Below are 24406 nucleotides of genomic sequence, written 5' to 3' on the forward strand. Positions count from 1 at the left end.
AAAATAAATGGATTTTTTTAAATTAAAAAAGAATTTTTTCTTCTTTATTTCTAAATTTATATTGCTACAATCATGGGGTCGTGCAAATGGATGACAATTTAATATAACGTTCAATTACCGAATTTCCTTCCTTCTATACAACAAAAATACATCCAAAGTTCTCAAACAAATCGCACACTCAGAGCTTATTGTCTACATTTTATTGTGCATAGCTTATATTTTATAAAATTACATCTAAAAAGAAGAAAGAATATACTGCTCACCTTTTTCAACTTCTTACTAGATTTTTTTCTCCCCTTAAATCCTACACAACGATAACTCCCCTAACCTTTGTTTTGTGCGGCTTTTGTATGCTAAAACCGAACCATAACACACCCTGCATTTTATACCATCGTGCCGTGTGTAAGCACATCTAGGCTGCTTCTAACCGGTTTTATCTGGCTACGATAGAAACAGCCGGTTCTCCATTCAGAACGTAATGTTAGATATATAAACAGCCAAGTGTTCACCATGTGCACTGTTACGGTGATTAAACTGTTAAGGGTTTGGTGTCTTTTTTTCCGTCTTGTTTTTTCAGTTATGTTTGTTTGTTTGTAAATCACAGGTTTCATATTTCCACAAGTATATCGGTAACTAAACTAAAATTTCCCGCAATTTACACTGGAATACGGAAAACTGCTGTTCCAATAAATTAATGTAGAACAAAATTTAAATATGAATTTGCTTGTACTAGTTTTTCGAGTTCGAGGAGTTAAAATTACGTACATGGATTGTTTTAGTAAAGCTGAACAGTGGAATGCTAACTATGTAAGTACACGATAGTAAGTTATTTATTAGTGATATGTATAAATAATGCTTTGTGTCTCTTTAACATTCACAGTGATTCAAGAACTAGATGACCACCACAGACACTTGTTAACTGGTGAGTGTACACATTAGTTTACCCCGGAATCAAGTGCCCGTGGTGACCACAACAATCGGGGTCAGATTAACCCATTGACCTTAAGAAAGGTACTCCGTTTCACACTAAAGCAGCAGGTGTTCGACCTTTCGTCTAAGTTGTCCTACAACTGCGGGTATTCATTGTAAATATGGATTTCTTCCATTTTGCGGATTTAGTTTGCGACTTTTTCTAGGTATCTGAAATTTTGTTATCGTTTCATTATGGTTCTAAGAAGTGCTTTTGGTCAATAAATTCAACAATTTTGGATCTCGGAAGTTCAATACGAGATTGTGTGATCTGGATTTTTAACGTACCTTATGTCTAGCACTGTGGCATCATGCCACAGACATGCAGCACTGTGTCCCACCCAGTCATATTATCTTGAGACCAGACCGACCAGTCTTAACACTAACCTTTTAATGCTGCGTGCCTAGCGAGGCAGCTGTTAGCACTGTAAGTATTTGGTACGACTCGGCAGGGGTTCGAACCCGCGACCTCCCGCATCCAAGGGCGCACGTTCTAACCGCTAAGCCACCGGAGCGGTTCCGATATTAGCTAAAAACGTGAATTTGTCATGTTAAAATGCATGCAGTGTATTATGAGAAAGTTTGAATTTGCATTGCACTCGTGTTTTTGGCTAATGAAGTTCGTGCACCTGCTTGATTACTGGAAAATAGAAAAAGAAATATTTATTTTCATTACATTATTGTAACCTCCCCCTCCCCCCGTTATAGTTGTGTTTTTTTGTTGTTGTAAAGACTTGTAAAGGTTTTATCAACCTCCATTTATCGGCAACTTACAGCCTAGCGTCAATGTCAGTAATGCATGCACTCTGTGTATATATTTGGATAGTTGTATATGACCCATAGACGTCCCTTAAACGAAGTTTCATTAGTTTTATCCTTTTGAGTCTCTCGGTTCTTTTCCCTCTGTTTAGCCTTGGTTTGCACTTTTTTTTTGTCGCTACACTGTTGTAATTTTGTGTGTGTGTATGTGTGTGTTTTTTTGTTGTTGATAGTTTAGTTTCTGCATTTTTATTTGCATACTTATTATATCAGTTTGAATTTACAATTTGTAACGTATACTTCTGCATTACCTATCTTGGTGTTTGTGCGTGTGTGGCAGTACTAACTTGCACTGGGCTGAATTGGTCTTATGACTATTTATTGTATAAACGCTGAATGCATATGCCTGTACATTGTTATCCTGCCTTCTATATCGCAAGAAGAAGCTACCTTTTATACGGATAAAATTAACAAAATGTTTCTGTGAAAGTTTGTATGTGTAGCCTCTTGAATTGGCACGATGTGCTGATTTACCAGTATACCCTTCAGCTAGATGACACAACACTGCATCGTGTGATTTGTGTGATTTTGATTTTTAACGTAGCTTTAACACTTTTTCAGTCATATTGCTACGATGTCTGCAGCGTGACAGTTTATAGTGATGTCGAGCACTGGGGCATCATGCCGCAGACATGTAGCATTATGTCTCACACAGTCACATTATCCTGACACCAGGCCGACTAGTCCTAACACTAACGTCTTAATGCTGAGCGCCAAGCGAGGCAGCTGTTAGTACCATTTTTGTAAGTCTTTGGTATGACTCGGCCGGGGATCGAATCCACGATATTCCGGTTCCGAGGTGGACGCCCTAACCACTAGGCCACCGGAGCGGCGTACATTGCATTGTTAATTAATAGCATATATTTATTTTCATGTTATTTATTACCTGTAAAAGGGCTCATTGATCTGTTTCAGTTACACTTTGCTTAAATGCCAAGTGTACATGAAGTTTTTGTCTTTTATTTTGACGAGCCTATAGCAAATTGTCATGCATCTAAAAAGTGATTCATAAGAAATTGTCCCTGCGGGAGGGGGGGTGGTGAGGGTGGGGTGGCGTGGGAGAAGAGATAGAGTTAGTGGAATATTGTTGTCAGCTCCTTCATTTATTATGTCCATTTCAAATCTGCCACCTGCTATATTTAATGAACAAGCGTACATTTTGTGTCCATCCGTTTGTATGCGAGCGCTCGAATGCACCTTTCTTTACCTTTCCGGTGGCCTAGTGGCTAGAGCGTCCGCCTCGGATGCGGAAGGTCGTGGGTTCGAACATTGCCCGAGTTATACCAAAGACTTATAAAAGTGGTAGGAACAGCTGCCTCGCTAGGTGCTCAGCATTAAGAGGCTAGTGTTAGGACTGGTCGACCTGGTGTCAGGATATTGTGACTGGGAAGGACATCATGCTACATGTCTGCGGCATGATGACCCAGTACTAGTCATCACTATAAACTGTCACAATGCAGACATCGTTGCAATACGACGGACAAATTGTTAAAGCTACGTTAAAATCCAAATCACACATATCTTTCTTTATTCAAGTAAAATACATTGCTTATAATGCATCCTTCATACTTGCTTTGTATCGCCGCTTTATATGTAAAACGATCGGTATGGTATTATGTGTTTATCGCAACATTCCAGCACATTATAAGCTATATATGTCGGCCAGTATATAACGAAAGGACCAGGGGAAGAACCTCCGACACACTGAAGGCTATTCACATACCAACCTAAGACCTCTCTGCCACCCGGACCCCCTAAGTGCAAAACTGCGAAAATTTTAGCTATTTTATCTTTCCCTCTTCATGTGTGCCCCCATCAAATCATATTCCTCCTTTGCCGTTGGATGCAAAACAACCTGGTGAGATCTCCTATCACATATTAGTACTGTAACAAGACAAGCATAAAGTCATTTGGAGTTAACAGCTAAGAGAGGCTAAGCTGAGAGACTCCCATCACATATTAGGACTGTAACCAGACAAGCATAAAGTCATTTAGAGTTATAGCTAAGAGAGGTTGAGTTGAGAGACTCCTATCACATTAGGACTGTAACAAGACAAGCATAAAGTCATTTGGAGTTACAGCTAAGAGAGGCTGAGCTGAGAGACTCCCATCACATATTAGGACTGTAACCAGACAAGCATAAAGTCATTTAGAGTTATAGCTAAGAGAGGCTGAGTTGAGAGACTCCTATCACATATTAGGACTGTAACAAGAAAAGCATAAAGCCATTTGGAGTTACAGCTAAGAGAGGCTGAGTTGAGAGACTCCTATCACATATTAGGACTGTAACAAGACAATCATAAAGTCATTTGGAGTTATAGCCAAGAGAGGCTGAGTTGAGAGACTCCTATCACATATTAGTACTGTAACAAGACAAGCATAAAGTCATTTAGAGTTACAGCTAAGAGAGGCTGAGCTGAGAGACGGCCTAACATTTTCTATCTTTCATGTATTTTCATCTTAACTTAGATTTGATTATCGACGCCGATAATGAACGTATTCATAGTTAAGTCTTTGTCAGTAACTCTGTCAAGTAGTTTATTAACACCATATACTGTGTGTGATTCATCATTGGAAGTAGTTTAATCATCGCAAAGGCTATAACCATTCCAATACTTTTATGTGAAAGAAGCAAAAAATGCATTTTGATAATGAAGTTTTAAATAAGTTGTTGTGTTTGTTGGTCTGGGTTTAACGCCAGTTTCAGCGCAATTTTACGATTGTTTTTGTATGTCCAGTAAATATTTTCTCGTTGAATGGGTCAGCGTGTTTTATGTTTACTGTCCAATCTGATAAATATCTTGCCCTGGTGATGACATCTCACTCTAAGTTTCCCTGCCAATTTTTGTTACCATTATACTGCATTGGTTTTGTCAACAAGCTCTCTAATGTCAACATAGTGAACTTACTTAGGGTCTAAGCTATAACGTAAGCTTACTCATCTCGCGTTAGTTACAGTTTTTAGATGACAACGTATACATTATAGAAGAATTAGCATACACATAGCAAATTTATTTCCTACAAGGTACTGGTCATTTAATTCGGGAGGTGTATTGTGGGCTGACATTTTCTTTCTGGCCAAGGCTTTGTATTTTCCTTTATTTCAAGATAATTTCATTTTTCTCTAATAATATTAATATAATTCGGTGTTAATAAAGCTGTAAATTTAAAACAAAATAAACGAAACCCAGGCCTTTGACCCAGAAATTAAATATTGGTCCCTAATAAAGTTATATCATGGTGCGTAGCGCGATATGCTCAGAAACACCTTGGTACAATACATCTCGCTGTACCTAACTGTAACATGCAAGTCTCATTCGTAGACATACATGCATTTCACACACACACACACACACACACACGCGCGCGCATAAAACTAATTTAGCTTGCGCTTTTTATTTGTATGCTGATATATATTTGAATTTACAAGTTGTAACGTGTACTTTTGCATTATCTGTTTTGTTGTTTATGCGTGTATACAAATATGTACTGCACTGAGTTCGTCTTGTGTATATTGTATAACGCTGTATGCATGTACCTGTATATTGTTATCCTGCCTTCTATATCGCATGATGAAGTAACCTTTTAGACAGATATTTCATTATCGTTATCCAAATATTTCTGCGAAAGTTTGTACATACAGACTCTGAACACGGCACGACGCAGGCAGTATTGTGCTGTGAAAGTTTGTACATACAGACTCTGAACACGGCACGACGCAGGCACTATTGTGTTGTGAAAGTTTGTACATACAGACTCTGAACACGGCACGACGCAGGCACTATTGTGCTGTGAAAGTTTGTACATAACAAACTCTGAACACGGCACTACGCAGGAACTATTGTGCTGTGAAAGTTTGTACATACAGACTCTGAACACGGCACGAAGCAGGCAGTATTGTGCTGTGAAAGTTTGTACATACAGACTCTGAACACGGCACGACGTAGGCACTATTGTGCTGTGAAAGTTTGTACATACAGACTCTGAACACGGCACGACGCAGGCAGTATTGTGCTGTGAAAGTTTGTACATACAGACTCTGAACACGGCACGACGCAGGCACTATTGTGTTGTGAAAGTTTGTACATACAGACTCTGAACACGGCACGACGCAGGCAGTATTGTGCTGATGCGCCAATTAAAGCCAATATATACACGAGTTGTTGTTTTTGTTGTAGGGTTTAACGCCATTTTTCAGCCCAAGATAGGCTATACATGGCGGCCAGTATTAATGGTGGAGGAAGAACCCGGGAAAACCCCGGAAAGATCCACCGACCCACGAGAAGCTACCGGCAAGCTTTCTCACATATCCACACTGTCCGAGCCTGAGACTCGAACCCACGCAGACAGAGGTGAGATGGCAGTGATCCGTGACGGAGAGTGCTTTAAACCACTCGGCCACTCGGGGGCCCCTTATACACGAGTAATATCATGTCGTTTACTGACATCGTAAATTAATTGTTAATGTATTACCTGTTTCATTCCTATTTTGCTTACATGTTAACTGTACATGAAGCTATTGTCTTTTATGTTGACATTCCTATAGTAAATTGTCATTCATTTAAAAAGTGATTAGTAAGAAAATGTGTCTGCGCGGGGGGGGGGGAGGTAGAGTTACTAGAATATTGTTATCAGCTCCTTCATTTATTATTTCCATTTCAAATCTGCCAACTGCTATATTCAATGAACAAGCGCACTTTTATGTCCGTCCGTCTGTATGCGTGCGCTCGATTACACTACTTATGAAGTGTCCTTTCATACTTGCTTTGTATCGCCGATTTATATGTAAAACGATTGGTTTGGTAGTGTGTGTTTAATGCTATATTCCATCACATTACATGCTTTTCATGGCGGTAAGTTTATTTTGATAGGAAAAATAAACAAAAAAGAGAAGACCCGTAGAAGACCCATATAAGAACCTCTGACACCATCTTCGTTAGCCAAAGTTTAGATAAACCCTGTAGATAGGGTTATCCGAATCCTGGCTAGAGAAGATGCCCCGACACACGGAGAGCTACTGACAACCTTTCTCACATACGCACCTGAGAGCACTCTGCCACCCGGGGCTCCATAAATGTAAAACTGCGAACATATTACAGAATATTGCATCTTGCCCTTTTCAAGTCTAATCATATTTCTCATTTGCCGCACGATGCAAAACAGACTGGTGACATATCTTTAACACATTAAGTTTGTAACAAACAAAAATCATTAAATGTGTTCATTCCAGCTAATAGACGGCTCGCAAACAGCGCAAATGGACTGTGCAACATTTTAAAAAAAGGTGGTTATTTTCAATCGCTGTGAAGACAAACATACAATCAAAACCAGCCTCTAATGAACAGCTATCACTATTTAATAGGGATAATGTATTACTAGGGTAAACAAACGACGTACATTATAATTACTGATGTCCCTAGTTACTAATAAACGTACATATATAAAATACAAACTCAATATTTTTTTATTTGTGAAGTAACCTATAATTCCGATGAGATTCGTTGTATTAATCAATAAGGTAATATGTCATTCATTGTCAATCATCATGAAGTTATTTGTGACGGCACCACATAACTGACTCTCTCTCTCTCAAACACACACACGCCCGTTCTTACCAGATGATTACATTTTTCTTGGTCTGGGAATATGGTGACTTTCCGGTTCACAGTGTGCGTGTGTGTGAGAGAGAGATATTATTTACTGTCATGACGCTAAACGAGCTCAGTGTTACTGTACTTGATAGGTTTGCATGTACTAGATTCACCAGAATAAACTACTGCTAAATGTATGTTGTACGTTAGTTTCTTCCCAAATAGCCATTTAATTTTTGCATGACTTGATGTTCTCTATTATAGTGCACGTTTTTGTTCACTTCATTTAATCATTTTAGTCAACATATCCTTGTACACTACATTTTAGAATTTTAGTGTACGTTTCCTTTGTACACTTCATTGCACAGTGATTCAATGAGATGTACCTATTGATAGGCAGTGTTTCCCTTTACGCACAGTTGTGCGTCAGGGACGCACGCTGGAGAAAATTGACGCACACATTTTGTTGGCGTGCGTTTTTTTGACGCAAAGGATTTTCATAATATTATCAGGATTTATTTAATACCCAATGCATTGGACGATGCATGGCATCGTATATACTTCGAGTATAGGCATTGACTGGTTCCCCGCTTTGTTTGCTCAATGCCTTGCGCTCCTCTATTCATATAGCAAAGTGCAACGCAGGGAACATATAAAACAATGAACCAGACTAGTATAGGCAATGTTATGACGGAGTAGCTTCCCCTAATCTCGCAAGCTTCTCGCGATTTCCATCGTGCTCAGCAAGCTGTCATCTAGATGTTTAATCTCAAGGCTTGTTGCACTAAAAAGTGATCACCAGATTAAAACGTCATGCACTAAAATGCATTAGCGAAGAAAGTGAAAGAATCAGAACACAATAGAGTAACCGTGGAACTAACTTTAATGAAAAATGGAGAAAATAATTCCCTTGACTGGAATACGGTACATTCATTATGATTACCGGTGCGACTTCTGATTGCGTGATTGCAAAGACTGCAAAAGTGAATAATCTTTTCGTGATAGGATTTTAGAATTTTCAAAAATCTGCCCTCGTTCGCCATAAGATATCTGGAGAACACATTATAACCTACGACATTATTTCACAACAATGAAATCAGTAAACTTGCAGAGACAAATGCGTTTTTTGGATTACAAAGTCATTGGGTCATTGCAGATTTTCTTTGTTTTTAACTTTTGCTGCAATAAAAGAAAGATCTTAAAGTTCAGGTGTAACTTATTAGAAAGAAGATGAATCATTATCCTCCTGGATATTTGAATAAATGTGTTGTAGGACGAAGTACAATGAAACCTATGATAGTATACATTTTATGAAAGGCAGTAAATTTAACTCCAATTTCATTAAAAAGATTTATTTGGCTTTCTGTATTGGCTTATATGTAATGTGTTGGGCTATAATATTGTTTGAGGAGACTGTTAAAAGTACGACTTTAAAAGAAAAACGAACTAATACAATTATTATTTAAATGGACAATGCATTTGTTTGTTAATTGTGCAGGTTGGTATATTTGTATATTTAGAGAGAGAGAGAGTATGTTGTGCAAGTTGCAATATCCTATTTCAAGCTGAAAAAGTACGAGTCGTATGAAAATTTGTCAGTATTTTTTTGACCCCACATTTTTTATTTGACTCCCAGTTTTGACACCAAGGGGTTTTTTGTACCCTCAGTTTTACACCACTGGGGGATACATTGTTATAGGTATCAGTATCAGTATCTTCGCTAGCCAAGGTTTCGATAACCCTATCTTCACCTTGGCGGATCGAACAGTTTTACTGGTGCTTTGTCCCAACGACATCTATTGGAGTACATGTGTTGCCTCCCTTAGTATATAATGCCAACTAACCAATAGCGTACATCCGCCGAAACGGTGGTGGCAATTGCCCTAAAAAGGATATCTTGTACTTTTTACATTGAAAGTATGACTATGTACCAGAGAGAAGCCATTACAGGTGTATTTGAGTGAAAGGCATTTGTGCAAACGCATTCTGACACTGTAAAATTGTTTATTTATTATTCCATTCAAGTTGTGTGCTCCCCTTGTCTCGATAATGTAGGAACAGTGTTCAAATTTGAACATTTTGATTTTGAATGGATACGGTGGTTTGCCGCCGCATTCAATACAATTTACAGACCCCGAGCTCAGAAATATCTGTTCGATATTCCAAGGTGTAGATAGGGATATCGGAACCGTGGCTAGCGAAGATGAGGTATCAGATCTAGCCCACGGGTGCTCAACGCGAGCTTGATGTTGTGAAGATAAAAAGAACAATAATCTGAAGGGGAAAAAAAAAAAAAACATAGAGTGACAAAAAAAAAAACTCAGATTATCCCCATGACCCGTTCTGACATAGGACCTACTCTATCATACTATATAAGAGAGAAGGTACGTAACTTCCAAAAACTTGGTTTCACCCATGACCCTCGATTTACTTCGGCTTTTTCCGTCTTTAAAGGCAGACAGCCATACGCTATGGCTTGTTTTACTCCTGAGATATTTTTCTGTTCTATTCATTCTATTTTGGTTGGCTCAAAAGGTTATGCTTTAATGTATGCTCTCATTAATTTAACACATTTGTGCCCCATAGCGTACATGTTTTGAAAATGAGAGTCGCTTGTGTCTAATATATGTGTAGTGAAGAAGACAATGTCTAATTCTTCCATGGAACAGGATTCCTAAAGTTGAATGAGTTAATGGTAAGTAAAAACTTACTTTTGCGTCTACCACTGTTCTGTAATTAATGAAGGGCTTATCGCTGAGTCGCAAACATGGTACATATAGTTCTTTTTCCCGGTTGTCACCCACGGGGGTTCGTTACAAAAAAAATTAGGAGTCTAACCTGTAACAATATAACACATGGGAAGACACGAGTCAGCACCCCTCGGTAGTTCCAACCCTACTAGTTTATCCTAATTGTGTCTGTTAATATCCAGCTTAAGCCAGTCGTAATCAAGAATAGTTCAAGTTTCAAAACAACTCGACAGACTTCGTTCAGTCTGTGACATGCTGGAGAAAATGCAATAATTGTTCGCCGAATTTGACGTCTGGACAAGTACTGTCCCCGACAGTGCCGTTTGCATTCGGATAGTCTTGGATGACACCACTGACCGAAAGGTAAGACCCGAACAACCTCGAGTCTGTAGTTCAATGGTGAAATCCAAAAATGTCGACACATTGATCTTACTGGGTCTAAGCTATCGTGTAAGCTTACTCATCCCGCGTTAGTTACAGTTTTTAGATCACAACATATACAGTATACAATAATCAACATACACATATCACATTCATTTTCTATACGGTATTGGTCATTTAATTCGGGAGGTGGGCTGTAGGCTGCTATTTTCTTTCTGGCAAAGATATTTTTTCCCTTTATCTCACGATAAATAATTTATTTTTCTAATATGGATATGATTCGGTATTATTCGAGCCGGAATATAAAAGAAAATTAACAAGTCCCTATGACCCAGAAATTAAATTGTTGGTCCCTAATAAAATTCCGTTACATCTTGATGTGCATCTCGGTCTGGTCAGAAATACCGCGATACAACATTTCTCGCTGTACCCGAAGTTAATATAAGTCACATTCGTAGCCGTACGTACATTTAACTCTCTCTATCTCTCTCTCTCTCTCTCTCTCTCTCTCACACACACACACACGCGGCGTATATGTGCCTGAACAGCTTACTGTTATACTACTGAGGCAGCAGATGCACACAGATGAAAATGACTATAGGTCATTCGAGTCACCTTGATAAGTAGGCAGTGCCGGAGTAAACCCTATGGAGGCCCTTGAGCAGTCGAAATCTTGCCCCACCCCCGCAAATTATCTCCTGATACGTTTTATCAATAATATTTTGATCCGTTGTCGCGGGGCCCCTAGGCCGGGGCCTACTCTGCCTGTTTGGTAGTCCGGCACTGTAAGTAGGACGAACTAGAAAGGTATAGTTAGCAGACACGAGTATTAGGCTGGCACCGTCACACTGGTCCGCAACATTGTCGTCAATAACGATGGCGAGTGCTAGTAGTTGGCCCTGTGCCGAAGTAACCTCTGTAGTTAAGATAGTAGAGCGTTTGACTCGTAATCCAATAGTAGCGGGTTCGATACCCTCCCAGGTCGGCTGCCTTGTTATGTCCTTAGTGTAAAGGCTCATAGCTCTCATATTAGTCCGAGTTTCCTCTGACCCTTGCCACCCATTTTTGATATTTGGACATTGATGTTGGGGTGTTGGGTCAGAGTTTACTCCCTATCGAAAAGTTGGAATTTTCCGACACCATTTGGTGTCGGCATAGGGTAGCCACATACGAGTCGGCCTAGCAAACTTGGATGACCTTTCATCAACATATACCTGCATGAAATCGATAGGAATATGATTTATTTGCTCAAAAATCGCGAGCATATCATTGGTCATGTCTTTAATCTGCAGACAGACGAGACGACAGTGCATCGTTGCTGAAACAAAGAAAAACAAAACATACCCCTTCCCTCCTTGGGGCTTGGATCGAGCGAACGAACATTTTTATTTTCTGGGAAGAAAGGAACCGTAAGCAGTTTCTCCTCAGAAAAGAAGAGAACGCTACATTTTAGGGACTACTCCTAGAAACGCTTGTTATTCCATTTAGGACATAAGGAACAATGTAGTTTCAGGAAAGGAGCATTGACAGCACAAATATTAGTGCTGCGGAAGTCCATGATTTTGGAATGTGTACAAGTTTGCTGGTACTGTAGTAGAAAGTTTGGCACACTATACAAGTTGTCGACATACGCTTTGCACTACAAATCTCTAACTGGTTGCCCAGATCGGCGGTTGTCGGGGGGGGGGGGTACGTTTAAGTGGCCGTGGAGTAGGAGAATGCCCTCGTAATGGATGCAAATAGTTGGCGGCTTTCCTAGTCAGGCCTTCCAAATGTGTGCCAATGGTATACGACATTCCTGGGTGAAAATAGACTCTTCTAGGCTGTGAAAAAAATGGGGCTAGCCGGAGGATGGGGGAAATGGTCCCTGTGCTACACATCGCTTATAGTGGTTGTTGAAAACGGCTGTTGTTGTTGTTGTTGTTATTGTTCTAGGGTTTAACGCCATTTTTCAGCACAAGATAGGCTATACATGGAGGCCAATATAACTGGTGGAGGAAGAACCCTGGAAAACCCAGAGAAGGACCACCGACCCACGAGAAGCTACTGGCAGGCTTTCCCACGTACCCACGCTAGCCGAGCCTTGGACTCGAACCCACGCAGACAGAGGTGAGATGGCAGTGATCCGGAACGGTGATCGCTTTAGACCACTCAGCCACTCGGGGCCCAAAACGGCTGTTGTCATGGGGAAAATAGGCAGTGGTAGTGGTAATCTTCGTCCTTAAAAACGTTTTGATCAAGATAAATCTTTGTCCGAACCTAAAACAAAGCAAGCTTTTTGCAAACCGGTATACCTCAACGACGCTTTCCCAGAAAACCACAAAACTTTCTACCCCAACCCCTTCTCTTTTTTTGTGCTCAAATTGATTTTGCACGTCCACATGTTATGATTAGTATTAGTAGCCTAATTATATTCTTCATTTTGGGGGAAAAAAGCAAATTGTCTTACCATAACAATATAAAAAAACATCCTTCTCGAAAACCTTAATACCCACCTCTTAATAGCTGATATACGTGTACATACACTTAGGATAGGCACACAGAGAACCAGTATCCTCAGAAGAAATAAGTTGTGGAACTCGGTATCTAGACTAGGCTTGGGCAACTTCCTCCAGGGCGCGTCCCGGATAAGTTACTTTTAAACTCACAACATATGATGTAAATTAACGGCTAAAATCAGGTCACAGGCTGGATCCCGCCCAAGGGATGTATTTTGCCCACCTCTGATCTAGATGAACGATCCAGTTATCAAAGTATAGGAACTACACACACACACACACACACACACACATGTTGCTGAGAACTAAACTATAGTACTTAAATATTTTGAGACACTACTCATATATTCGCGCGCGCACTCAAACATAATTATAACACCTCAAGCTGCAGAGAAAATCACAGAACGTGCGGGCGTTGAATAAACAGATATGCAGACTAGCTGTCGGTGTGCAGGTCAACTAGCTGTCGGAGTGCAGGTCAACCGGATCGTTCGCTGACAAACCTGACCTACAGGCCTACATTAGCAGCCAAAGCGAATTTGGGTTAAACACGTTGCTAGTATGAACCCAAGCGTGATTTGAGTAAGGGATCGACCATTTTTTTTCGGGGGGGGGGGGAAGGGGCGGCTTCAATTTTCTATTTTTGTTCGGATGTTGAGAGATAATGAACTTATAACATCCATTACATAGTTTTAAAAAAATTATAATCTTAAAAGAGAGATTGATTTTGGATATCTTTATTTCATCCGTATCGTACGAATAGTTCAATCGATACTATAGAGAACACAGCAAAAGTAGAAAGTACATTAATTGAAGTTGAGAAATAACATACATTTACAAATGATTATATATATATATAAATGCATATATGGTGAACATTCACCATGAGAACTAAGAAAAATTAATTAATTAATTAAAAGTTAAATTAAATTAAATTGACCTTCAGATCATAGTTAATTTTCAAAATTTTGTTTTCAATAAAAGTGGGAATAACATTAACGTGAACACGACTGTCAAGGTTGCAAGTTAGTTTTAGAGGTAACTAATTTGTACTTCTTACAAAGGGGTTCTAGTCTCGGGCTCGGCCAATGTGAGTATGTATAAAGGCTTGCTGGTAGCTTTCCGTGGGTCGGTGGTTCTTACCGGGGTTTTCCCGGGTTCTTCCTCCATCAGTTATACTGGCCGCCACGTATAGCCCACCGTGCGCGAAAAAAGAAATGGCCTTTAAACCCAAAAAACAAAAACATCATTTATTATCAGTCTCGAACCACGAATCTCAATTGCACCAATTTTAGATAGAAAAACTAATTTACTTCGTGTCACAGTGGGGGTGCGCATTTGAACAAAATACTTAATTTAAATAACTATGCATCTCGACAGAATTTGACTATCGTTTTATGTACAGATTTTATTGATTTATTATTTAGTTACAGATTACAAGCTTGGATTGAAATCTATTCATATTGAAATCTATTCATATTGAAATCTATTCATATTATTATGGAAAACTGTTCATATGGAAAAGGCTCTACATAGACCACTGAGAAATACAAAATGGCTACAGGAATAATAACTGACAACTCCTATGCTAAATTTTGAGAAACAGTCATACTTACAAGGAATACCTTGTCCACTGTGCTCTGACAAATACGCAATGATTTACCTGTCAGAACTGCTATTATTATTATTATTATTAAATGAAGTCTGCAACAATATTTAAATCGTCAAGATTATAGAACGTAATGTCTGCATGCAGTTTAGCTGGCTAGGTAAATGTTTAAAACTAAAATTGATGGTTCTTGAATATCATAATGCATATACAGAACTTATTATCTGCATGCAAGATTTCTGAATTAGCTTAAAACCTGGGGTACAGATTTCGAACTCCCGGTAAAATATTAAATAAGAATTACCTTTTCTTTGCGGAACGACTGGTATGGAATTTGTACGTAGATAATAGAAAGAAAGCAAAAAATTCCTACGTACGATCTGAACACAAGGAACCTTCAGACGTGATCCTCCTAAACCCAAACAGGTCCAGGCACAGACGCTGACAAGCGCTTATATCCCTTCTTTATTTTACTAATACTCTCTCTTTCTCTTTCTCTCCCTCTCTCTCTGTTTAACATTGTACCAGATTGAGTTGCATGAAAATAAATTTTGGAACATCCCTAATATTACATTTGCTATTTGACGTTACCTATCACATTTATTTCGTCCGATATATTTTATCTTATCAAGCGGAATCGTTGTTCTTTTAGATAACAATTTATCAAGTAATATGTAAGTCCCTGTCTTTTTGGTTTTTTGTTTCATCCGTTTTGTTACGAAAAATAATTTCTTGGGGGGGGGGTATATTGTTATGTCGTACCTAAGCATTCTTTCACGTTCCATATACATTACCTCAAGAAATAAATAGTGATGAAAAATTACATGTATAAGAAAATTGTTTCATACAATGTACTTTTTCAATTTTTATATTCTAACATTTTTATTACTGAACAATTTATGGATGTAACGTGCACCGTATATAGTACTCGATCAAACGTTTAAGATATTTGTAATATTGGGTAACCATGGTTACATTTATCTACATCAATATTCTCAATTAATGCGAATAAAACGGTCAACACATTGTACAATAACAACAACCATCAATGCAACTCCATTCGTGCTGCCATCTTCGTATGCCTCAGAAGCATAGAGGATTTTGAGCAGTTGCTTGCGACTATGTCATACAAAGGAAAATAATTACATTAACGTAAAATTGCATCTGATCCAAGTTTTTACCCGATGAAAAATTAATGTAACTCTCTCAACAACTGTTTTTATAAGACGAGCCATGCTAAATCCGCACTGAAAAAAAACATAACCTTCAGTCACCAAACACCTCTATATTTTAAGAGTAGTTAATGGGATAGCCCTAAAATTACCCGAATGTGTTGCAGAATTTCTAATTTTAAAAAAAAACTTTATTTAGATCAATATTGGGATTGTCGTTTACTGCAGTGAACTATGCACAACTAATTCTGCATTCAAAATCAAACGCGATCTCCGCGTACTTTTTAACTTTTATAAATATTACAAAAACTAGATTTATCGAGTCCTCGTTCACTTTAAATGAAACCAATTATCTTCCAACACGATTTAATTTCGGCATGTTATACTGGATACTTGCTGTGTGTTAAGCTCTCCATCATAAATTAACGCAAACGTTTAACGAAGATAAGAGTTTGCAGTACAACCTTTCTGTACCTTAGGAAAGGGGACGACTTATAAATTATGTTCAATGTCGTTGTCCTCTCTCTCTCTCTCTCTCGCCGCCCAAATTATGTCTAAATCCTTCTATTTTAGCAGCTAATTATCTGATTGCCAGTATTGTGCTGGAGGGTGGGGGCGGGTGTCATAATGTGCAGGAAGGCCTAATCGGAAAGTTGTTGAACAATAGTTTCTGTTTTGCCGCAGTATAATCAGTCACTTTACAGCTCACACCCCATCTCACCTCGGCCTGCACGCGTTCCCGTGGGAGAAAGCTTCCCGTGGGTGGGTGACTCTTTTAGGGGTCTTCCCCCATCAAATCTACTTACCGTTATTATACCATATCATGTGCTGAAAATTTGAATTAAACACCACAAAACCAAACCAAATTATACGAAATTCTAGAAAAAGAAAACCAATGACCATTAATTATTCTGCGTTTGTTCATAATTCTTGAACATATATTAGACAAAATCAGTCATTTGTACTATACAGTCAATGCACTACTACATTAGTGGCTGGTCGGCTTGTTCTATTATGACGCGACACACAACAGTGAATTACGAGTCGAGCTCTTAAAATAAGTAACAGAAAAAATGCGAAACCGAGAACTTAAATAAATTCAACAAGCAATTTATTTACCTAAAATGCAAAGTGAAAATTCAAAAGATAATTACAATATTGTGATCAATCACAGGTCCAAAAGTATCGAATGTTCCGAATGAAATCCAGTACCGGTACTCTTGAATGTCCTGTTATACCACGATGATGCAATCCACAATGGCTTTGAATGAGTTCATGTCTATCCAAAGTAATGTATTAATTCAAAAGTCAATGAGCACTTTAGAATTTCCAGTGAATATTTTAAATAACACAACTGCAAAGTCTGATCTGATCACAAATGGATTCCCATAGACTGGTCTAAAACAGGAATGAATTATTTGTTTCTCAAATCCTTATTTATACACATATTCACTTGACCTACAACGTGATAGAATGTAAAGTACTCGAATAGAAAACCCGTCTAACTGTAAAAATATTGACATTGAACTCAAATGCATTGTAAACATTTTGTTTACCACTTTCGAATATGGTCAAAAGTTAGCTATATAAACAACATGTTTACAAGTTACACTCATGGACGAAAGTTTAAGTACAATATAAATTAAACATACACAACACTTAGTAAAGGGAGATATTGTGGTAGGTAAATTTTGGACAGTCCAATTCTTCATTTCATTTTAAATGTACATTTCGAAACGTTGGATGGATTATATTTTACTGGAGAAAATTATTAATAATCCACAAAGAATGTTCTTCAAAGATCATTGATAACTTTACATTTTAAGATTTTCACCATATTTGACCTTTAAAGAAAATATGTCTATCTGAACTTTGTTACCATCAAAAGGCACAAAAAACCTAAAGGTATACAAACCGAGTCAATAATTGCCTCAAATGAGTAAACCAAAGTTACTGATTGTTTGGAAACAAGTGATGATGTAATATTAAATTTTTAGACAGACATTAACTTGACGACGAAACTTGTGTTACTGTTCAGCTAGTCCGATAAATCAAGCCCACAAATCTGTGTTGATACTGATGGACGATGTTGTGGGTATGATGTCACCTGTTCATTAAAATGTGCAATTTTGTTGCATGCAAATCATTCTGGAGCAAACCCGCGTACACTTTAGACACATGCCGGTAATTGGTAACAGCCATATCAAGCGCGAAATTCAAAATGGCCACAGGACGGATGGTTGTGCTATTCCATATGGATTTACAAGTCACCAAACATATGATTTACTCAGGAAATATAAAGTCTACATGTCACCAAAATAACCCTTCAGCCGACGGTAGCTGCACAGCCACGAGAAATAGCGGTAAGTTGATAGAATATACATCGATGTGTGCAGCGAAATTTGGACGTAGATAATCGCAGCTTTTAATGAATAGGTGTTATCAACCCCACACCCGAAAATCAATATCTTCACGGGTGAAGGGCTGATTTATCGGCCTATTGTTCAGCGTGTCAGTGTTTCATTATTGATAAATTGTATCTACCATATTTGTAAGCATATATGCAAGCGTGAATACAGCTGCAATAATGTAATACTGAAGTGAAATGCATTTTAGTCTAAAATACACAAATAATGGGCAGTGAAGGGGGTTGGGGGCTGCAGCGGTAATTATAGTAGAAGTCACGCGGGTCATGTAAACGCATTTACTGATATAAATTTTAAAAAATATATTTATTTTTCAAATTTCATCGTAATATAGTTATAACAAAGTTTCTTCCATCATGATTTTTTTGTGATCTACACATTAATTGTCGTAACAAGATTTCCAGACGAAACTTTTCGATCGCTATAGACTTTTCACAATAGCAGTTAGGCATTACTCTGGGTCAAGAAAGTCCATATTGGATGAACTATTTACTAGTGCAGGGGGAATCAAGGTACGATCGCGTGAACAAATAGTCGCGCAACATCATTTATCTCTTGAATGGATGTTCAACTACGAATGGGATAGAGGGGGAACATACAAGTTTTATTCTTAGCTTGTGCATGTGAAGTTTCTTCAAAACCATAATTTTGCATGATGTAAAATTTAACCAAAATAAATCTGAACTGACAGCGGTGTTTTTAGTTTTTTAGTTGTATGAAAACACATATTTGTATGGGAAAAAATAGGTATTATGTACGAATTTAGGAAAAAAGACATGACATACCATACAGAAGATACATATTTTTTTTTACATACGAAGCTACAAAACGTCCTCCTATTTATTGGACTTGTGTGCCGATTTTTTTTTCATCCGGCAGGTGTTTTCACGGGTTTGTTTATAAATGGCGACATTGTTGCGTCTCTAAGTTTGTAGTACCTTTTCCCGATGGCGGGCGCGTTCCCTCTTACATCATAGCGCGCGACAAAACCGGTTTAAACGAGATCACCCCTCTAGCTCGATTGTGCCTAAAACTAAGTACTGAATTTGCCGTTAAGCATTTTTCTATGAGGTGCCGTAGCGGACAAAAGCTGCTCCAAATAGACCCTTGCCGTTGAAATGCTAATGTCATATGTCCAGACTTCGAATTTCACGTGTTGTATCAAAAAAGTTTGTCCTGAAAGTTTCTATGTGGAGGTTTTAGATTGTGTCGTTTGAATTTTGTTGAAAGTTCTATTTCGTATGTTTAGTATTTAGATTTAATCTGTTGAATTACACAGCGCTGGTTGAAAAATTGATGTCCAATGTCTAGTTTTTAGATTGTGTCTTCATAACTACACGGCGGTTGTTGAAATTTTAATGTCATATGTCAAGAGTTTCAGTTTAACATGTTGAATCACATTGATTGTGCTGAAAATTCCATTTCATATGTTGAGTTTTTAGATTGTATGTTGAATTACACAGCGGTGATTCAACATTTTATTGTACTTGCCAGAATTGTTATTTTTATATGCTGAAATGCTGTGTTGATGTTAAAAGTAACATTACACAATGCCCACTTTAACAATTCAAAATAATATCGAGTATTAAGATACTTCATTCCTGTATTCAATTATGAGGCGCCATTATATTTCATGCATTTACAGTTTGAAAGTTACCATTCTCAGGTCGTAAATTACTATGAATTTCTTTGCTTGAGGCCGCTCTCGTGAAAGGACCGTCTTAGTTTTAAACAAGTAGACTGCTTCTCGTTGCTGTGAAATTCAACAGATGACATCTAAATACTCGCTACATGAAATGGAACTTTTACCACAAACAGTTGCATACAACGTGTGAATTAGGGATTCTCGACATATGATATTGAAATATCAACCACCGCTGTGTAATTCAAAATATGCACTGTACAGCGTCGACATAGGAAACAGAACTTTAAATCACCACTGTATAATTCAACATATAAACTCTAAAATTTCGATCCAGAGAATGGAACTTTAAGGACATGCAATTTGATCCAACACGTGATATTGGATTGCTCGACATATGACATCGAAACTTCAACAGCAACTTTCGCATTGGACAAGCTTTTGTCCCCTACGGCGCCTCATATTTTTCTAGGAATTTATACACGAATCTTCAGTGTAATTTTGATGGACAAGGCGCGAAAAAGAGTGAATAAATGCCATTTAAAGGTATTTGTTGTCAACTTCTCCAAGTGGCATTTGTAGCTGCAAATATTTACTTAAAGCGCGTACATGAGCAATGTGACTTGTATTATAGTAGTTGTACACGATGACACATTCCTAAGGGACGGACAATTCAGTATTTTTGGAGAAGGGTGAGACAATTTTCTTTCTAACCAAGCTTTAAAGATTGTTGTTTGAACTAATATGGCATATATAATTTTGCCTTTTTCTACAATCAGAACAAAATATTTCATAAGGATATATGGAACCTGATAAACTGTTTCCCCAACACTTATCGGAAGGCGCGGTTGTTAGTTGTCTCCGAGTCCTTGTGAAAGTGTGTGCGATTTGGATTTTTAGCGTAGCTTTAACAATTTTTCAGTCATATTGCAGCTATGTCTGCAGTGTGGCAGTTTATATTCATGTCTAGCACTGGGGCATCTTGCTGCAGACAAGTACCATCGTGTCCCACCCAGTTACATTATCCTGACACCAGGCCGAAAAGTCCTAATACTAACCACTTAATGTTAAGCGCCTAGCGAGGCAGCTGTTAGTACATGTACCATTTTTATAAATCTTTGGTATGACTCGGCCGGGGTTCGATTCCGCGACCTTCCGCATCCGAGGCGGACACTCTTACCACTAGGCCACCGAAACGGTCGATAGACATTTAATTCCGATTTCCTCGGCATGGCATAGCCAATAGTGAATTAAACGTGTGTTCAAACGCAAACAAACCTCTCAAAAACTAAAAAACAAAAAACAAAAAAGCCCTTCCTCCATCTCGAAAAATTCAATGGCCTGAACATCTATTTTGTTACAATTCGCAAACGTCTTGAAAGAAACCTTCATTAATCGTCGTGAACCTAGATCGCTATGTTACTTCCGCACCAACAAGAAAAGGTCGAATAATTGTGTACATTTCTCATTGGTAATCTAAAAGGTTTAATGAGCCAATTTCCCAGTAAATAACAAATCTGGTTCCTTCGTCTCCAAAGATTTAGCTAAGTGACGGCATTGCCAGAAACAGTTCTGTTTTTTTTTTTTTTTTTTCTTCTGAAAAGGATACCAGGCTTGTAAAAAGAGAAAGCAATGCGAACCAAAAGCTGGAACTGTACGGTACTGTGCTCGTGTGCTATTCTTATTGGTTGAATTCTACCAGGGAGAATTAGTTCATTCATTCTCTGTCTGCTTAAAACCAGTAAAATCCGGTTGGGTTTACTGATAATGTATACTGTCTCATAGTGACCTATTGCATCAATGAAGGGCAATGAGTATGGTGTACAAAAAGGGTCAAAACGACAGGTACTGTTGAAACGGTCTTTACATCGGGTCACAATGCTAGATTTTATCAAAGTATCTGCATAATTTGCTATTGAAGCGACAACTTTTACCGTTGCAACGGCATTGTTAAACTGGTATTATTTAAACGGTATTTATATGCGTTGTTATGTTATCCATATAATATTGCAACGATATTCAATTGCGTTATTTTCGTTGTTGCAATGGTATATTTTATTGTTGCAACCGTAATAACTTCGTTATAGAAATATCATTTGTTTATGATTGAAACACAATCATTCTATGTTATGAAAAGGTAATCTTAAGATTTCAGTTATAAAAAATGCAGTTGCAACAACAACTATTGTTTTTAAAAGGTAAAACAAACCCAAAAAAATAACAGTTCAAATCAGACAATAAATCACAGTAGCAAGGAACAATATTGCCATACCTTTTATTTGAATAACGTTGCAACGTGAAGTTAATATTGTCCCGATATCGTAGTCTCGTCAAATTAAACCTTTCGATGTGGTCATGTACCTGCAATGGAGCAAATAAAACTATTGTAAAAGTGAAAAAGAAGAAATGAGTGAAATCTGCTGCCTAAGAAGAGTGATAATATCCAGGAAGTTTGGCGCATTGCGACCTAATTACTCCTAAGGAAGGGAAATAATCCAGGAAGTTTGGCGCATTGCGACCTAATTAATCATAAGGAAGGGAAATTATCTGGTATGTTTATACTAGCCATACTGTCCGTCATGACATGTAACACAAGATCGTCTGGGCAATTCGTTTTCCGAAAAAGGTTTCCTATACCGTATTGGGATATTCGTAATATTTCCTACTGTTTATTTTTCCAGAGAAAGCTGCAATAGCCTTATATTGCTAACTGAAAACAAAAGTCCCTCGAACTAACTGTCGCCCTTATGGCCGAGAAGAATTTCCTGGAATCCAATATAAACACGTTTCTTCGTTTAAACTGCTGAGTGTTGAAACTATCTCTGATATTATCAAGCGATAAGATATTATCAAGCGATAAGATATTCAAACTAACTTAAGTGGCAACACTACTGGGTGTAAGATAAAGCACCATTTTCATTTGGACAAACTAGACGTCATTAGAAGACTTGGTGAATCCCATGTCGATACGACCATCCATTCAGGAGGAGAAGAGATAACAAGATTTTACATCTGACCGCCATGGTGGCAATATTAGTGGTCAGATCGGCATCATTTTCATTTAAAATCAACTTGAGCATCCATTTAGGGAGAGTAGCGATAACAAAATGTTCAAGATGGCCACTGTGACAGCTATATTGATGTATGTGCTACACACTTTAAAACTCAGGAGCAACTAGACGTGTGTGTGTGTGTGTGTGTGTGGAAAATGTCATGATAATCCTTCGAGTAGTTTAGGTGGAATAGCGATATCAATCTTGTGTTAAATGACGGACCGACGACGGAAAGCATGCCATCTCATAAGCTGACCGGGAGAGGCTGAAAACGGAAACCAATAGTAATACATTAACCACTATGTCGGCCATTTCGAGAGCAAGATTAGGCTGAAGGTCAACGTTTACTTTCATGTATTTCTGAAGTTAAAATCGTTAATTTTGGTATTAAATAAAAAGGTTTGATATAAGGACAGGTATGAAGTATCTTGGAAACATGTTGACAGTTTGCAGAAACTTGATATTTAAAAATTTCATTACCCTTTGATGAAGGAGGCGCGGGTCCAAATATTTGTACTTAGGCTAATATAGCATAATGGTATATCAGTAGGTATCGTTTTAACGCCACCAGTATATATATATATATATATATATATATATATATATATATATATATATATATATATATATATATTTATGTGTGTGTGTGTGTGTGTGTGTAAACTACACCCTTTCAAGAGTAAATATATCGTTGCATTGATATTAGTTTACCGTTGTTACGGTACCAGTGGTTTTCACCCTTTTGGCGCACCATACGTTGACCGCAGTACTCCCGCGCTTAACATTGATAGAGTAATAGCTCGAGGTTTATAAATAGTGACCTTGATATTGACTTTGATACACGTATAGTGCACGTGTACAAATACTACTAGATTGTTTGTATACAAAATCAGCTTGTTGGTAAACATCTCGCTTACGATATTTCCAAGTATCATATGGGTGCGTTAAAAAGGTATGTTACTAAAATACCGATATAGGTGTGTTACTAAAATACCTATACATGTGTGTTACTATAACACATGTAAAGAGAGCAGGAAATCAACGTAACGAATCATTCGTGTCGTCATAAAAGTCAATAAATAATTAAAATGTTGCTTCTTTGCCCATAACTTCATTCATGGCAGTGTGTGAATATCATGGTGAGCGTAACTTGTCCAGCAGTGGGTTGTCCAGATGTGACATGATAAGATTTTTATTTGGATTTAGCCGATTGGTCATCAGCAAATATACATATAAATTTGTTACAGAAATTGATGGTGGCACGTTTTGATACATAAATCAAAACAAATCCATCGCATATACAAGCATTAAATAAAAACATACATACACAAACACATCCAGCGAGAGAGGGGCAGACAGACAGACAGATAGACAGAACTGAACCTGCACCAAGCAACCTACATGAACATGGGACTTCGTAAGGGTTGGGAGTACACGTTCAATGGGATTTTAATGCAGTGTCTGAAATACCAATGATACAAAGTTGCGATAGCCAG

General features: G+C 38.0%; 1 protein-coding gene across 2 annotated transcripts in view; it reads right to left on the reverse strand.

Moving 5' to 3' along the window:
* LOC149789615 (carnosine synthase 1-like) overlaps positions 1 to 24406 on the reverse strand; it is a 68819-nt gene that overhangs the window by 26268 nt on the left and 18145 nt on the right. Inside the window, exon 2 of one of the 2 annotated variants that reach the window (XM_089971640.1) lies at positions 22130 to 22218. The gene's annotated coding sequence lies outside the window, so the exon portion shown is untranslated. Of the gene's footprint in view, positions 1 to 263; positions 402 to 22129; positions 22219 to 24406 lie in introns of those variants that run through there. The other variant, XM_089971639.1, reaches the window with a different exon arrangement.

This window comes from Sinohyriopsis cumingii, chromosome 10 (assembly GCF_028554795.1).
Source record: "Sinohyriopsis cumingii isolate HCF-2022 chromosome 10, ASM2855479v2, whole genome shotgun sequence".
Lineage (NCBI taxonomy): Eukaryota > Metazoa > Mollusca > Bivalvia > Unionida > Unionidae > Sinohyriopsis > Sinohyriopsis cumingii.